At 45.1% G+C, this 12477-nt stretch overlaps 1 protein-coding gene across 3 annotated transcripts in view; it reads right to left on the minus strand.

Moving 5' to 3' along the window:
- Window positions 1-12477, minus strand: part of POLR3E (RNA polymerase III subunit E) — an 892447-nt gene that overhangs the window by 388597 nt on the left and 491373 nt on the right. The gene's annotated exons all lie outside the window — the stretch shown is intronic.

Below are 12477 nucleotides of genomic sequence, written 5' to 3' on the forward strand. Positions count from 1 at the left end.
ATTTTGATGGATGAAAAAGAAAGGCCCTTGTGAAGCATCTCAGTTAAGTATTGAAGAATCTGAGGTAAATCGGGTGCTGCTGTGCCCATCCCTTGAGTTTGGTTCCAGGCACAGAATCTTTTCCATTTTTCAGCTTAAGATTTTCTAGTACTAGGCCTCCTTGCCTCCAAAATGACATCCAAACACTTGTTTGCTGAGGGATGGTAATGGAGAGATTAGGAAATTAGCCAGGCTGCCAGGGTCAAGGTTTGAAGCTGAGGGTGCAGAATCTGGCTCTCCTGCTGTAACAGCAGGGTAGGGGTCTGAGGCAGGTGCCATAGAGGCAGCAGTGACAAACTGTGCAAGACGGGGTACCAGTGTTGGCGTGGCCAGTCTGGTGCAATCAGTATCGTCCTTGGTTTGTCCTGTTTGATCTTTAGCAGTACTTTGGAGAGGAGAGGCAGATGAGGAAAGGCATAAACTGATATATTTTCCAGCTGAAGGACAGAGCATCCACTTTCTAAGCTTGTTTGTGGGGAGTCCATGTGCAGAATTGGTCCAGCTGGTAGTTTTGGGGGAAGGCAAACAGGTCTATATCTGGGCTCCCCCATTTGTTTATCAACATGTTGAAAATCTTTGGTTCCAAATTCCACTCGTGTGGGTCCATGAGATTTGTGCGGAGTTCGTCTACCAGTGTATTTAGTTTTCCTGGCAGGAATTGAGCCTGTAGATGCACTTGGTAGCCCAAGGTTGTGTTCCACAGACCCATGGCTAGTCTGCAGAGGGGGTAAGAATGGGTACTCCCCTGCTTGTTTATGTACCACATAATAGTGGTGGTGTCCGTTCTTACCATTAATTATCCTGGAAGAATGTGGTCCTTCAAAGGCTGTCAGAGCATTCTGTACAGCTAACATTTCTTTTTGATTGCTATGCAGGTGCATTTGACTTGGGTTCCATTTGCCCTGAATGCACTTCCCTGCCAGGTGAGCCCCCCCATGCATAGTCTAAGGAGTCTGTTGTTAGGGTTTGGGCGGCAGTGGGAGAGTGAATGGTAGTCCCTTGTTTTGGAGGCAGGCCTCTGCCCACCAAAGGAACTCTAACCGTAGGCAAGGTATGCTAGGGATCATTGCTTCTAGATCTTGAGAATGTTGACACCATAGGCTTTTTAGATACCATTGCTGTTTCCTCATATGCAGTCTTGCATATGGAATTAGGAGAATGCAGGAGGCCATGAACCCCAAGGCTTGCAGTATTTGCCTTGCAGATAGCAGGGTTTTTGTGGCCATTAGTTTGAAGTAAGTTGTCAAATTAATTTGTTTCTCTGGTGTGAGGAAAGCCATCTGGGAAGTTGTGTTCAAGCTTGCTCCCAGGAATATAATTTGTTGACAGGGTACCAGATGTGATTTCTTTTCGCTCATGGTGTAGCCCAAACAAGTTAACACCTTTTGTACAAATGCCAGATGATTCAAAAGTATGTCCTGGCTTTCTGCCCGAATTAGACAATCGTCCAGGTATGGGTATATTTGAATATTTCTTTGCCTGCAAAATGCAATGACTGGAGCTAAGCAATTTGTGAATACCCTGGGTGCAGTAGATAAGCCAAAGGGCAGTGCAGGGAACTGATAGTGCAAATAGCCTGCTTTGAAGCGTAGGTATCTTCTGCAAGATTCCCTGATTGGGATGTGCAGGTAGGCTTTTTTTAAATCCAGTGTTGCCAACCAGGCATCTTTGCGTAGCATCGGAAGTAATTGGTGAAGTTAGCATCTTGAATTTTGGAATCACCAAAAAGGTGTTTAATATGGAAAGGTCCAGGATAGGATGCCAAGAGTTGTCTTTTCTGGGTACCAGGAAAAGTCTTGAGTAGAAACCTTGTCCCTTTTCCTCTTCTGATGCAGTTTGAATAGCCTTTATGCTTAAGAGAGAGAGTACTTGCTTTTGAGCCTCTGCCCACTGATTTGGGGGTAGATCTGGCCAACTGTTTGGGGTTGGTAATGTGTGGAAATTAAATCTGTATCCTTGGGAAACTATATTTAAAACTCATTTGTCCTGGGTAATGAGTTCCCAGTTTTTTGCCTGCAGAGTAATCTTTCCCCCTAAAGTAGCAGTCAGTTGAAAAGTGCTTGGAAGTTTTAAAGTTAAGTCATTGAGACAGTTTACCATAGGGTGGAGTCTTACTACTCCCTGATTTGGAAGTGGGAGCCCCCTACTGTTTAGTCCTATGTGCACCCTGGGACTGAAGCCTGGGTGTTCTGCTAGTTCTAGGTTTGGACTGAGAAGACCTGGAAGAGGCAGGAAAAGACCATTTCTTAAGAGGGTCAATGCCTACTAAATCTTGGAGGCTGTACTTGTAGGAAATCTTTAACAGTTTGCATAGATTTAGCTTTGTCCTCCATCTTTTTAAGAACTTCTTCTGCTCTGTTGCCAAACAGGCGGTCCTGATTTAAGGGAGCATTAGGCAATTTAAATTTAACGTGATCTGGCAAGGATTGCTCCTTAAGCCAAGCATGCCTTCTAAGTACAGACCCAGTGACAGCAGCCCTGCAAGATGCCTCTAGTGAATCAAAACCACATTGCAAAGTATGCTTTCCAACCTGTTCGGCAGAATGCATTAAATCCTGTAAATTCTTATTTTCAGCACAGTCAGGAATCAACATAATTTTCTGTTTAAGCAATCCAATGATATGCTGCTGATACTTTAACATATGAAACTGGCAATTCAAGGTCCTAATGGCCAAAGTTGCATAAGTGTACACTTTCTTACCCCATCCCATCTATCCAGCACCCTGGAGTCTCTATCAGAGGGGGTAGGATTTTTTGCAGTAGTAGCCTTGATGCCCTTGGGTCCCTGTGAAATGGTCTCAGGATGCGCAGTAGGATTTTTAAAAAGGAACTTGTGAGAGTCAGCAACCCTGTAATATCTATCAGGTTTTCTGGAAGCAGGAGGTAGAGTCAAGGGTCAAGCTAGATTCAGAAAAGGCATCAACAATGTCTAGTACAGGAGAGATAGCTAAAGGCCTGTGCTGGGGCAGGAGTAAGAAATCCGTAAGCCTGTTTTTAGAATCAGAGTAATCCTGGCTTTCCCAGCGAAAGTACTTCATAAGAGTATGCAGGGTTTCACCAAAAGAGAAATCCTCTGGGGGTGGGGGCAGAGGGAATAGAGTCCTCTGCATCAGAATCCTCATAGGTAGATAAGGGTAAATCCTGGTCATCAGAGGAAACAAAAATTTCAGAATCCTGGTCAGAAGTATCATAAGCAAATTCAGTCCTAGGTCTCTTAGAGGGGGAAGGAAGGTTGGCTTCCCCTGATTAAAGTAATAAGGTTTTCAGCCGTTCTTATCTGTTTTTTATCCAGCACCCTGGAGTCTCTATCAGAGGGGGTAGGATTTTTTGCAGTAGTAGCCTTGATGCCCTTGGGTCCCTGTGAAATGGTCTCAGGATCCGCAGTAGGATTTTTAAAAAGGAACTTGTGAGAGTCAGCAACCCTGTAATATCTATCAGGTTTTCTGGAAGCAGGAGGTAGAGTCAAGGGTCAAGCTAGATTCAGAAAAGGCATCAACAATGTCTAGTACAGGAGAGATAGCTAAAGGCCTGTGCTGGGGCAGGAGTAAGAAATCTGTAAGCCTGTTTTTAGAATCAGAGTAATCCTGGCTTTCCCAGCGAAAGTACTTCATAAGAGTGCAAAAGAGAAATCCTCTGGGGGTGGGGGCAGAGGGAATAGAGTCCTCTGCATCAGAATCCTCATAGGTAGATAAGGGTAAATCCTGGTCATCAGAGGAAACAAAAATTTCAGAATCCTGGTCAGAAGTATCATAAGCAAATTCAGTCCTAGGTCTCTTAGAGGGGGAAGGTTGGCTTCCCCTGATTAAAGTAATAAGGTTTTCAGCCGTTCTTATCATCTGTTTTTTAGGTCTGGGCGTCTGTTTTCTAGGCATAGTTCGAGTTTTTGGCCTTGAAGAAGAAGAAGGCATTGGTTTAATATGCAAGTCAGTAGGCCTGAATACACCCTCAGAAGCAGCTCTGGACCCATCCAAGGTAGAGACAGCTGCAGGTTCCACAGTTGAAGCATCTTGCGGCATACCGGACTCCGAATGGGTCTCAGGAGAGGCCTGCAAATCTCAAGTAGCAGGTATCAGGGGCTGTGAAAGCACCTCACCGAATACCGGCGAACTTGCGACTGGCTTAGGAGAAGCGTCGTCGGCAGATTTGGACCTAGGCAGCCTGTCTCTGTCTTTATATTTGCATTTTTGTCGGTAGTTGGATGGCTTACCGAAGACATATCTGGATAATTGAATAGAGTACCAAAATACAAGCATAAATATACCAAACAGTTCATTGCTTAAATAAGGCACAAAACCGACAGCGAGGTACGTCGTGGTCAGCGCCTAGGCAAGGAATACAGTACGAATGAAAATCTTTATGAGGTATTTGCTTTTCACAAGAAATACAATTATTGACGTTTACTGACATCGGTTTAGAGCAAGAAAAAAAGTTTTCTCAATGGGGTACTTAGCTTTAGTTGAAGACTTTGGTTCTGAAACTCAAAAATGAAAATTTCAGGAGTCGGCCAAATGGCACTTGCGAACTGCATCTGCTTCGGGCACCGCATGGCAAGAAAGACCGATGTAAATGACATCGGCTGCATGCTTTATATCCCTGACTACCTGATGTCACGGAAGATGAGACAGCAGCCGACGCAGGACTCAATACTTTGATAATCAGGCCAACTGAGGGCTACTGCAAACAGATAACCCAAAAGTGATGACTGCAACAGTGAAACACGAAGAACATCTAAGGTTATCCAGAAAGAACAACAATAATGAAAGGTTTCCACTCTATATGGAAAAACTATCCTGTCTCCAGATCCGTCCAGGATAGGGGTAGGTAGGTGGGCTCGTAAGAAGGGTGAGATGGACTACAAACATGGAACGTTATGGTGAGTACATAACTTCTTTATGTTCTGTAGTTCTATCTCGCCTTCATTCTTACATATGGGACAGTGTGCCTAACACCTTACTCTTGGGTGGCTCACGGAAAAATACTCCTGAGTACCGTGAAACCAAAGGAGGCTCTACCCCTAGAGGTCAGATCCAATTTGTAATGAGTAATAAAGGTTTGAAGGGTAGCCCAGGTTGCTGCTGCACAAATACTGTCAATTGAAACTCTGCTTTGGAAAGCAGCAGAAGTAGACTTGGATCGTGCAGAATGAGCCTTAATCTTGAATGGTAAAGTCTTTCCACTAGAAGAATAAATGAAGGAAATACAATTCGAAAGGGTCACTTTGGAGACTGGGAGACCTAGTCTGGAATCAGCGAATGATATGAATAATTGATCTAACTTTGAGTTCCTTAGTCCTGTGAAGATAGACCCATAATTGTCTGTGAACGTCCAAACTGATGAAATTTGTATTCTGCTGCATCGGAATGGTTAGGAAAAAACACCGGCAGCTCTATAGTTTGGTTCAAGTTATTATGAGAGCAAACTTTAAGGATAAAAGATGGATTTGTGCGAAGAGAAACTCTGTCTTTGTGGAAAATCAAATAAGGGGGCTTGATAGACAGTGCTTGTAACTCTGATACTCATCTAGCTGATGTGATGGCTACTAGAAACAAAGTCTTCCAAGACAGAACTTTCAGAGGACATGAATGAGCAGGTTCAAAGGGCAGAGAACTTAGCTTGGACAGGACAAAGTTCAGATCTTAGGAAGCTACCGGTTCCTGAAAAGGGGGTCTCAGCAAAGTAGCACCTTTAAGGAAAGTTTTACACAATCTGTGCGACATCAGGTTAGACTCATGTTGATCAAAATGAAAATCTCTTCCAACTGGACCCTAATTGTGGCAGCAGCAGATCCGTGAACAAGTGCGTCTCTCTGTGACTCCCCCCCCGGGGGGGGGGGGGATAATGGAAAAGTAGCTGCTGCATTTGGAGTTAATCGGACTGGCGAAAAGATCACAGCAAGGCCGTCCTCAACTGCGGAAAATCTCTTCCGCTATTTCCTACTTCAGAGACCACACATGAGGCATCAAGATTGCCCGGCAGAATTTGTCGGCTATCATGCTGATTGTCCCAGGGATGGGAGTTGCCACTACAAAGTGATGAGAAGATATCGCCCACTCCCAAACACGTACCGCCTCCTGACAAAGGGGATAAGATCTGGTTCCACCTTACTTGTTGAGATACCATACCACCGACATGTTGTCTGACTGGATTGCTATCGGCCCAAGAGGAAGAAGGTCATGAAGTGCTTGCAACGCTAGAAGCACTGCCCTCATCTCTAAGACATTGCTATGCCTCATGATTTTGCCATGTGCCTTGGACAGTCCTGCCTAGATAATGCCCCCCCACCCTATCAGTGAGGCGTCCGTGGTCACAGTAGCAACAGGTTGGCGAGGAAGGAATGGAGTGCCTGTCGTTAGCTGGTCGGGTTGGATCCACCAACAGAGGTCCTTTTTGCAAGACTCTGTTAGGATGATGTGGTGAGATACAGGCAGTTGTTGAAAGGACAACTGGGATGATAGGAGCCATTGAAGAATCCGCATATGTAATCTGGCAAGAGGGATTAGCATTATTGTGGAGGCCATGGTCCCTAAGAGTTTCAGCACTCTGCCTTGACATTTTGCAGAGGAAGTATACGGAAAACTTGTTATGAGGTTCTGTGCTCTTTCTGCAGGAAGACGAGCTAACATGGCGACTGTGTCTATTTCTGCGCCTATAAAAGTCACAAATTGAGAGGGCGATTACGGCAGACATTTCCCAATTTATAGTGATCCCCAATTGGGCACAGAGTTGGGATAGTGGAATTTCTGGCTTGAAGGAGTAGATGCCTGGTGGGGGCGGTCAGGAGCCAGTCGTCCAGGTATGGAAACACTTGGAATCCTAGATGTCTCAGGTGAACTGTCACGACTGCCACACATTTGGTGAACACCCTGGTGGCTGTGGAGAGACCAAAGGGCAGAGCACGAAACTGGAAGTGACTGGCTCCCAGCCAGAAGCGTAAGTGGCTCCTCTACACTCTGTCCATTTTTATATGGTAGTACGCATCTTGGAGGTCTATTGACAAATCCAAGTGTCTTTCCCTAACAGAGGGAGCACAGACTGCAGTGTCACCATCTGGAACTTGCTCTTTACGGATTCATTGAGCTTGCTGAGGTCCAAGATGGGCCTCCAGTCCCCTGTACGTTTTGGCACTAAAGAGAATCTGGGGTAAGTTCTGGATCCTACCTGGTCTGCAGGGACAGTCTGGATGACTTTGTTTGGGAGCAATTTTTCCACTTCTAAAGTTGCTTGATCCCTGTGGTTGGGTGGAACATCCGGGAACTTCTTGGGAATATGAAGTGGAAGAGAAAAGGGTATGTATGAAGTAACCTCTGGTGATAATTCTTTGTACCCATTTGTCTGGGGTGATGCTTACCCATGCTTCTGGATACAAAGAAATGTGAAGAGAAGCACAGCCGGGTCCCACATCAGGAGCGCCGATAGGAACAGCCTAGAAACGAATCACGGCCTTCCTGGTTTTGTGGGCCTCCCCTGCCTTTGGTGTGACGTCTACCATTTCCTCCTCCTCGTCTGCCTCTGAAAGAGTCGTCACCCTGTGCATCCGGGAAAAATCTCTGGGTCTTCTTGAACCACATCTTACCACCTCTCTGACCCTTGGGATACGGTCTAGAGGGGATGGTGAAACGTACTCCCACGGCAGACAGCATTTCCCCTTCTTGCGTGTCTTTTACCTTAGGTCCAAACAACGAAGAACCGTCAAAGGGGTCGTTGGTAAAGGTAGACTTGAACGGCTCCACAAAATTACACAAGCGCATCCAGGAGCGTCTCCTAAGGGAAACTCCTGAACCCGCTGCCCTGCTCGCTCCATCGGCTGCATGAGAAATCAGCCTCATGAAGGAGTTAACAATGGAATTTAAGGTGGACAACTGAGCAGAAATCTTATCAGGGACTCCTTCAGTAGATGTACCATGTAGAGCATCTCCCAACTCCTTAAGGAGATCTCTCTGAAGCCTTGTAAAATGTGCTAGATAGTTCAGTGATGAGTGTGAATGCTGCTGATGAAAAGATACGTTTCCCATATATGTCCATTGTTCGGGACTCGGCGGATGGACAGATGAAGTCTCCGCTAGTTCCTTCTTAGTGGCCAGTGTCACCACCATGGCATCTACAGACACACTCCTTGGATAAGAATTCCCTCTCCTTGGGGGCAAACAAAAATTTATTGAGTCTCCTGGGAACTGGTTCCACGGCATCAGGAGTCTCCCACACCTTCCGACTAATAAGGTCTAAAACTTCATCAAAAGGTGGAGACAGCCAAGAGGCTGAAAGTTGAGACCCAAAAGCCTTCAGGTACACTGACTCCTCATCAGAAGGGGTAACAGTGGGCCAGCCGCCTCTCCGCTTAAGGATCTCCAAGATGTCTACAAAGGAGACATCATCAGAGGATGACTTGGGGGGGGGGGGCCTTCTGACTCCTCAAATTCAGTGTCAGAGGTAATGGCCTTATCCTGGGAGTCTACATGCTTCCCTCTTGCATGTCCTCTTCCAAGGGGGCTCCTCAGAAGGATATTCAGGGGAAGTCTTGGAAGACTGGGGGCCACCAACTGAGAGCTCCTGAGGTTGTGGGTCTCTGCTTTCAAGAGAGAGAGAGTAGGTGCTGAGACAGAGGTCACTGCCAGAGGGGGAAGAGTGTCGGTACCCTTGAGTGGGGCTGATGATCGGGACAGCACATTCATCATCTCGAAGGCAGACCTCTTCGGCTCCGAGGAGACAGAGAAAGCCATCGGCTCAGAGATGGATGTAATATCTGAGCTCACCCTAGCTGACGCACTGAGGGGGAGGCTCGGAACCGAAGAGGTTCGGGTCCAAGTATTCCTATTGGGGCCGACCAGTGAACTTTGGCTCCTAGACACCACGGACAGCACCGAAGGTGTCAAAGCAGAACTTTACCTCGAGAGAGCCACGACGTGAGCTGGAACCGAGGGTTCCACAAGTGGTACCGAACACTCTGGCTCCGAAAGCCCGGTGCAGCATGGAGGAGTACCACAATAGGGGGAATGGACTCAGGTGGCTCTGGAACCGACTGGGTAAGAGCAAACATTTTTGGCAAGGCAGACGACTTCTGGAGTCTAAGCACTACTCTCTCCACATCTTCCTCTGACAGACTCCTGGAGGATCTGGAAGACAGTGTGGGTGATCTGGACCTCTGCAAGATTGGAAATCTTAATGTTGGGGAGACCGGCAAAGGATCTCTGGACCGGCTCCAATATGGTCTCTCAGTAGTCAGCTCCAAAATGCTTGGGGCCGAAACCAAAGTGCCAATATCAACAACCTCAATTGGCTCTGAGGACAGTGGAGCCGAGGAGGTAGAAGTCTTATCCACCTTAGACAGCTTTTGAGGCAGTTCCGATGTGCCGGATGGTGCCGGGGAATGCCTCTTGGTAGCCTTAATCTTCTCTTTTTTGAAGGAATGAGATTTTGAGGAAGAGGAAGAACTGACCAAGTCTTCCTCGAAGGAAGGCTTGAGACCACCTTTCAAAATTAGCTTGTTCTTCTGCTCCTGAAGAACTCTGGGGCTGAAGGAATGGCAAAACAAACAAGTCTGCAAATGAATAGCTCTGCGACAATAAACACAATTACTATAGCCATCCATAATTGACATTTTCTGGGAGCACTTTACACATTTTTTATAACCCGAAGGTTTATGGTCTTTAGCCTCTTTAGACATAACTGGCTAAGCAACAACACAATCACAACGAGGACTAGGTCCTCTAACTCAAATGGGCCTAGCCCTGGGAAGTGAGAAGAGAGACAGAGAACTAAGTCCTCTAACTTAAATGGACCTAGGTGTAAAGGGTAAGGCTTAGGTCAGAAACGATCAACTACACAGCACACACACAATTCGCAAAGTCTAAATGTCCAACTTTCTCAAATATAAATCTACGCTCAAAACGCTGTCGTGGTGACAAAAAGGGTCAGAACTGCCAAAGGACCTTGCACACAAGCTGAATAAGTAAATATCTAAGTAACTATCTAAATTCTAAACTATCTAATAACAAGAAACACTGCACACAATATATAACAAAATAAGTGCGAATGCGCACGTTAATTAGAAAAGGACTACCACAGAGGATACCAAACGAGAACAACAAGGGCCAACGGCCAACCAGTTCTCAACAACTAAGAAATTTAAAGTAAAAAAACACAAACAGGTCTGAAAATACTCTAACGCTACTAGAACTCTATCTGGAACCAGATAATTTGCTAAAGTTAAACAGTAATATAGTAATAATAGAAAAGTTTTAAACTTAGCCACGGCCAAGCAAGAAGCACATCTGAACTCGTAGACGCGGCAAACGAGATCTGGGGATTGTACTGGTGCACTATGGGATAACTACCTAGCCACGAGCCAACTAGAAGACTTTGACTTTTGTAACAGGCCGAGTCAGAGCCGAGGATCGGCTCCGAACCCATATGTAAGAATGAAGGCAAGATAGGACTACAGAACATTAATAAGTTTTCTTGGTTTCACAAGTTACTCAGGCAGACTAAAAAGCCCTCTCACTTTTCTCTGTCTAATATTGGCTCCTTCACAGTGATCTCTGCCTTGCCCTCGGAGCTTAGAAAGATCCTTTGCTTTTAACAGCCCTCACCTTGGAAATATTGGTAATACTAAAAACACTCCCTCAAAAGACTACAACATAAACAAGATCTCTTGAAAGGATAAATTCCTCATCCAAAGAATCCCCTACCTAGGGAACAAGCTCTTACTGTAGTTTCACTTCATAATCTCGAACTACTGAAATACTGAACTTCAGTAGCTCGAGACGGAAGTGTTGAAACTGCACTTGCGGTAAACTGCAGAATGCCGAATGCATAAATGTCGAATCTGCGGTTGTGGATGCGTGTACATGACGTGGGATTCCCTGTGTTCATGATGTGCAGTCTGATATGTGGATGTGGATTCAGGTAAGTGATGTTTTACTAGGGGTTTTGGGTAGGGATTTTAGTGTGTGTGTTTGGAGTTTTGAGGTGTGGGTTAGGGTAAGTAAGATTGAGTGTGTAAGTGCTGAGAGTGGTGGTATTTGTATGTATGTGATGTGTGTTTGTGCAAGGGGAGTGCAGAGTTTGCAGTGGTGGTTTTTGTGTGTTTTTAATCCGACCTCAGAGTTAGTATATGTAAGTAGTGGGGGTTTATATGTAGGGTACGCTCGTGTGTCTGTTTTATTGTGTTGGTGTGTGCTGGTTTGTAGTGTAGGAAGGAAGGTGTATGTGTGCTTGTGTGTGGAGTGTGTATGTGGGCAGTCGCGATTTTAAATTTCGTGCTTTTGGGATTTCGGGTTTTTATGTTTTCGGCTTTACAGTCCCGAGATACTGAATTTTGATATATAAGTATTTCTGAATTTTAAAGTGAAACCCTTATTGCAAGTTAAACAATATAACAAAGACCTCCTTTAAGTTTCAACTTGACAACTGGATGGGTGCCCACAAATTTATTCTTGAGTATGTTTCACTGTCATCATCAATCAATAAGTGTGCAAATCCATCCACTAAAGTTCTGTTCAATCACACACTCCACCCTCCTCCTAAAGCTTATCACACAGTAATGGAGGAAAGACAGTATCCAAAAGTCAAGAATGATTCAGAATGAACAATACAGAGTCCATCCAAGCAATACTACCAATGGGCTAGTGCTTTTCCTCCCAAGAAGCAGTCTGTCATTTTGCATACTTTAATTGATTATGATCACTTAAATGGCAAACTGAAAACCTGTCAACTGTTAGCATTACAATCTGGATTTATGTTTCTTAATAGCCAATGTGTATTAGTTTTGCATTCCTGAAAAGGAACACTGTCCCAAAACATCCCATCTGTGGTGAGGGTACTATATTTGGGAAGGTAGCATTAAATTCCAAATTCCTTGCTGCATTCCGTCTTAAATACATACAAAAAGTATTAATATGGGCAAGTAAAGCAGCATTTTGCTTTATTTGTTCACTTAAATGCTATTCTTCCATATGTAAGCAGTTTATTCTAGCTACACAACACAGAAAATTCACTAGTGGGATTTAGTTAAACTGTACTGATTGCAGTCTTCGTAAAAAGCATCATGGTGCTAGATACAGACATAATCAAAGATGCCTGCAAAATTAGAGCTATAGGCATGCTACAGGCAGCACTCCAGCATGCACTGTGGACACTGAACAGTTAAAGGCCCAGCACCCTCGCCATTTTGCTGAACACAGATAAAGCCCAGACCATCACCAAGGCTACCAAGTTCAACCAGTGGTTTGGGTATCTGTTAGCAGGCATATGGGAAGTGAGGAGTGATGCAGCTCAGCTGGCTTGCCTCTGTTTAGGGTAAAGAATGGAGACCACATGGAAGTGCTGGTTGCAAGTGGGCATGGCTTTCTTGGGGAGCTGCAACACAAGTGGCAATGACTTACATCTTCAGTCACACTTGCTGCATGCCAAACAATAGAAAGGTTACTGGATGTATGCAGT

The sequence above is a fragment of the Protopterus annectens genome, chromosome 12.part0 (genome assembly GCF_019279795.1).
Source record: "Protopterus annectens isolate FY-2018-M chromosome 12.part0, PAN1.0, whole genome shotgun sequence".
Taxonomy (NCBI): Eukaryota; Metazoa; Chordata; order Ceratodontiformes; family Protopteridae; genus Protopterus; species Protopterus annectens.